This window comes from Rhinatrema bivittatum, chromosome 4 (assembly GCF_901001135.1).
Source record: "Rhinatrema bivittatum chromosome 4, aRhiBiv1.1, whole genome shotgun sequence".
In the NCBI taxonomy this organism is placed as follows: Eukaryota; Metazoa; Chordata; class Amphibia; order Gymnophiona; family Rhinatrematidae; genus Rhinatrema; species Rhinatrema bivittatum.
In genome coordinates this window covers 406,968,054-406,974,053 of record NC_042618.1, presented here as the reverse complement: position 1 = coordinate 406,974,053, position 6,000 = coordinate 406,968,054, and positions in this window count along the sequence as shown.

Here is a 6,000-nt window from a genome sequence, read left to right as displayed (position 1 = left end):
GCCTTCACAGCCGAACCTGTCTCAGCCTGCAACCGCTAGCTTTTTTTTTTTTTTTTTAAGTCCATGCCAGAAAAAAGGCTACAGGACTAAAGGCTCTCAAATGAGAGAGTGATTCAACTGTATCATCTCAGGAGGCAAGCGGTGCTATCCAATTGTCTGCTCCAGAAATTGTCCTTGACTTTTCTTTTTTTTTTTTTACAGGCAATCCTCAGTATGGAGCTGCATGTCCACCATCTGTTGGAGGTGGGCTGATGTCCTGGAAGGGTTATATATCTATGACGTCAGCTTTTACTCTGTCTCCATCTGCTGGTAGAGATGCATAACCCACTTGTGGGGACTGGCCTGCCTGAGTGCAGAGGAATTTTGTTTCTTCTTCCTGAGCAATTGCTGAGTTTTATTAATTCCAGGAAACTCACTATACCTTCTATTTCTCAGATAGCACCTGTTAATTAATTATCAGGGGCATGATTTATATTGCAGGTTTTCTTCTTGTTTATTGCAGTTGTCTTAATGCAGTAATGTGGAAATAGTCTCTTTAAAAATCTCAAGTGTTTTGCCCCTCCTTATTTGTGAGCGACTCATTTATTTTTTATGTTGTTCTTATTGTAGTATTCTTCTGAGCAACATGCAGTTCTCCTGTTATCCAATTAATACATTTTCTATAGTGATTCTGGAATACGTCACTGCTGCCAAGGACACATTGCAGCACCATCTGATCCTGCCCATTTCCTGTGAACCATCACATTTTAAGTCAGCTCATCCATTTTTTAGCAAGCTACTGATGTACTGTTGACATGTTTAGCTGAACACCAAAGCAACGTTTCCTATTTTAGCAAGCAAGAATTCTAGCTGGACTTATCTACACGGAATGGTTTAAGAACCAAGGAAGGAAGGCAACAAATCTGACTTGGATAAGGAGCAATATTCTGCAGGCTAACAGCTGGGAGATATCCTTAGCTAGAGCAGTATAGGCAGAAATACTTGGGAAGACTGGGTGGGCCACTTGGTCCTTATCTGTCATCATCTACTATGGTGCTAGGTATCTTTTCTGTGGGGGAATGCTGAACACAGGATTTAGAGACACTTTTTTTTCTCCTAAATGTTCCAGAAATTCTATTTGAGAAGGAGTGAGATGCATCTCAATGACCATTTAAACAGTGTTAATTCCTTAAAAAAAAACCAAAACAGGTAAGGGGCCAGCAGTGGCCTCCGCCTTCCACTTCAGCTGCAATGGGGAAGAGGAAGCAAGTTCTAAAAGGTTCCAGAACTGTAACCTGGCAGAAAATCACAACTACATTTAAACCTGTGTTTTTAATAAACATCTTTTATGTTGCGCGTCCTGTCCGCGCTCGGCCCGCGTCCGGGCCTACTCACCCCGCTAAGACTCTCACGGGTCCCGGGTCGTCCTCCCCTGTTTCAGCAGCGAGCTCAGCCAGGCCTCGGCGTCCCACGGTGGCGGTCACCGAGCCTTCGACCTCCAGCCAGGCCTCATGGCGGGGCTCGGCGTCATCCGTGGCATCGGCCCCACCCCTAGGCGCGAGCACACAGACCTCCCGGCCCCTTAAAGGGCCAAGGGTGGATCCCAGCTCCGAGGCATGCCCTGATTGAACGTTGCTCAAAAGGAAGTGCCTGCCTGCACTTCCTTGCCTTGGCATCGGGTAGATCGTGGTGGGCACACCTCTGAACTTTCTCTCTAGGAGATCCTGCGAGGCTCACCTAAGACCAGGCGGCCCCGGTAACCAAGGGCTCAACCTGAGGGAACCCCAGGTTGCTACTTGTGAAGCTCCAGCTGGCCCCTGTCTTCTCTTGTGCTCTGCCTTCTGGTGGCAGGCGCTCTCTGGGTCCGACCAGGGAGCCTACCAATCCTGCACCAGGCCAAGGGTCTACCTCCTGGTGCAACATTTTATTGGTGATTATAGGCTAAAGAAATCTGCCTGTTGCTGCCCATCCCAATCAAACATTTTCAGCTGCACTTTAATTCACTGCTTGCATCAGGAATTTTATTAGGCTGTTACAGCAGATCTCATAGGGAGCTTAAAAATAAATTATGTAGCAGAATTATTTCAGCAAATGTTTTTTTTTAAACTGTTTGGATATTGCAGCGCTTAACTATATCATATTTTTCTAGAAATATTAAAGAGAAAAATATATTGACAGAAATGTTGATTCTATTCCAGATTAAGTCTTTTTTCTGTAGCTGAATAATATTTGTTATTTAACAGAGAAGGTTTTAAGAGCCAGGCCAATGGCTCACTGGCAGAATTACATACTGTCGTGCAAATGACCTGGGTTTGATTCCTGAGCCAGAGTTCTGTACTCTGGGCCTGCCAAGACTAAGGATGCTGCAGAAGCTGCACTTACAGCCCGGGGGGGGGGGGAATGAGGGGTGTGTGTGGCAGAGGGACTTTCAGTGGTTCCCAAACATTTTGTTTCACACCACACCGGGCACAGGGTTCACTTCATTGTGGCACACCACCAGCTTTCCCATCATCACTCTTTTCTTTCCCTCCATTCTGCTGGCATCATTATCAGCTTCCCTCTGCCTACCCCCACCCCCCCACCCCTCCCCCCCAACACCTCTTGGCACCATCACCTCTTCCTCCCCCCCTGACATCATCGTCACCTTCTCCCACTATCCTGCCCCAGCATCATAATCATCTTATTTAACTTCTCCTTGGCATCATCTTCCCTTTCCCTTCCTTCTCCCCCACCCCCTGGCACTATCATCACCTTCATTCTCCCTGTCCTTCCACCTCTCCTCCCTACCCTCTGGTAGTATCATCATCAGCATTATCTCTCCTCTCCCGCCACTCTCTGGCATCCTAACCTCTCTTCCTTCCTTCCTCTCCCTCCCACCCTTCCCCCCCTCAGCAATCACCTTCCCTCTCTCACTTCTTGGCATCGTCTCTCTCACCCCCCTGCATCATCTTTAACTTCCCTTTTCCTGTCTTCCTGGCATCATCACCTTCCCTCTCCTTCCATCCCTCTTTCCCACCCCCCTGGCATTATCATCACTTTCCCCTCTCCCTCCATTCCCTGGCATCATCACCTCCTCTTCCTGAACCCTCCAAGGGGTTGGGTATGGGAATGTGTCTCGCTACCTACGGACTACTTCCCCCAAGCTACTCTGCCTCCTCGGACTTACCAGAGGTACCCGCTCCTCGGGTGCCTCGCTCTTTTTCTTTACTTTCAGATTACAGATAGGAACCGGTACTCGCTCCTGGAGAGCCCATGTTCCTAGACACTCTGAAGATTCTCTACTGCTTGGAAGCTATCGCTGCTACAAACAATTGTGAGTTACCATCGCTCTCTCAGAGCTTTCCCTGGAACCAGGTACTCGCTCCTCGAGGGCCTAAACCTTTCCAACTCCTGAGCTTCCTTGAGACCTTATGTGAGTTTTGTCATCTAGTTCTGTTCATGAACTCTGCCTACTCTGCCTACTCACTTTCTACAGTTTCTCAACAGCTCAGCCATCCTGGATCGCTGTTCCAGTACCTGAGGGACTACAGCCCAGCCGGGCATATCAGCTCACTTCTGCCACCTCTGGTGGTTTCAAAAACCTGTTTAATAAAAGAATTAATGTGTGTCTGTCTCCATACTCAAGCCTAGCCGGTGGTCCCTCTCGGGACATCCTCCCGGGGCTTGGTCATCTGCCACCAGCCCAGGGATCCATCCACAATTATATCAGATTCAATTACAGATTGCTACTCCTTAGCAAGACGATATCTGAGACACTACAAGATTGCTGATTCCTCCTCCTTTAAGAGCCATTAATAACAGATTGCTACTCCGCAGTCTAACTAACAGCAGATTTACAACAGATTGCTAACTCCTAGCAGATTCACAACAACGAGGCCTCATCGTGGTGTTTCTATGGGGGAGGGGGGTCCATAATTTCCGGGCATGCTCCTGGAGACAACGATCAATCCTTCCGGCCAGGTTGATGAGGTCTTTTAAGGACTCTGGAAGGTCACTGTTGTGTCCGTCGGTTCCCGACACCTTCTCTCCGCCCTCCTTACCTCTTTGGCGCCTCCCTCTTCGTCCGCAGGAAGATTGGCTGCCGCGGCGACCTTCTGCCGAAGTTCTCCAACGTCCTCGGACTGGCTAAACGCTGCAACTTGCCATGTTTCCTGGAGGCCTAGGGGCACGCGCGTGGTGCGGCCCGACTGAAGTACCGGCGATGGCGCGAACCTCAGGGGCGTCCCTCTGAGATGACGTCACCCGCGACGGATATATAAGGTCTTAGAATTTGCTAATAGATTGAGTTAGCAAGGGTACGGGTTTGGGTTACTCTACCTAAGCTACTCTGCCTCCTCGGATTTACCAGGGGTACCTGCTCCACGGGAGCCTTGCTCTCTCCTTTGTTTTTCAGGTGACAGTCTGGAACCTGGTACTCGCTCCTTGAGGGCCCTCGTTCCCAGACTTGCTTCGTATTCTCTTCTGCCTGGAAGTCATCACTGCCAAATACATCAGTGAGTTACCATTGCTCTCTCAGAGCTTTCCCTGGAACCAGGTACTCGCTCCTTGAGGGCCTATATATTCCAGCTCCTGGGCTTCTATGAGACATTGTGTGAGTGTTACCATCAGGTTCTGTCCATGAACTCTGCATACCCTGCATACTCACTGTATTTCAGTTTCTCTACAGCTCCACCTCCAGGGATCGCTGTTCCAGTATCTGAGGGACTACAGCCCAGCCAGGCATTCCAGCTCACTACTGCCACCTCTGGTGGTTCAGTATACTGTCTAATAAAAGAACTAGTGTGTGTTTTTCTCCAGCTGTGAGCCTGACCGGTGGTCCCTCTCGGGATCTTCCCCCGGGGGCGTGGTCATCTGCCACCGGTCCAAGGATCCACCCACAACTCTCCTAAATAACAACAGATTGCTAACTCCCTAGCAGACTGCTACTCCCAACACATCAGTCACGAGCGACAAGTTCATCTTTGATACGGACCGAAAGTCCTTAAAAAAAAATGGGACATAAGCAGTCTTCCAGCTAGCCGAGCTCCGTGGCTAGGGTGTGGAATTCTATAGCATAGTTGGTCAGAGAATGATTCCCCTGACGAAGATGCAGGAGCTCCGCACTAGAAGTTTCCAGTCAACCGGGGTCATCGAAGAACGTTTAGAAGGAGGAGATGAAGCGAGATAGATCCTGCAGGAGTGGGTCAGAATGCTCCCAGAGCAGAGAAGCCCAAGCCAGAGCCTTGCCATCAAGGCGAGAGAGAATAAAGGTGACCTTGGTGATGTCGTCCAGAAATAGAGCTGGCTGGAGAGAGAAGTGCATACAACACTGATTTATAAACCCTCAGCACTGTTTTGGATCTCCGCCATATTGTGGGGGTGCCGGCAAGAAACCAAAGGATGTAGAGGTGTCGCTGGAGTTGGTGGAGTGATGGTGCAACCTAGATTGCCATAGCGTCCAATCAGGCATTGAGGCATTCAATGGAGGCCGCCAAAGCCTCTAGGAAGCACTACTGCTCCTGAATCTTATGTGCGAGTCTTGGAATGGCCTGATGAGTAGAAGCCTCTGCTGAGTCCATGGCCTTGGCAATCTGTTGTGCTGGTGGACCCTAGGACCGAGGGGGTATTGGCGCTACCTGTGGTCATGAAGCATTTCCCGCTGTGGGCTCTTTAAATATGGAGGAGTGGTGCGCGCGCACGCTTAGGGAGTCTCATTGCAGGAGCAGAGTCGGTGACGTCCTGCTACCACAGAGGGAGTGCAGCAGTACTGGCGGCGTTTTTGCCGCATGGAGACGGCAGTGTCGGCAGCACCCTGAGCGCAAAAACACTCAGGGCCATGAAGGAGGAGCGGCACGTCGGCGGCTACTCCTTGCCACTACGAGGGAGCTCGGGGCAGGCTTCACCATGGTGTCACGGCGTCAGGTGCATAAGGCTGGCTGTGGCTTACCGTGGTCGGCAAGCGAAACAGTTGCCTCGTCCCATTGGGAGTGAAGGCCCCACTGCAGGAGCCATATGTAAAGGCAGGTTAGTGAAACTGCATGA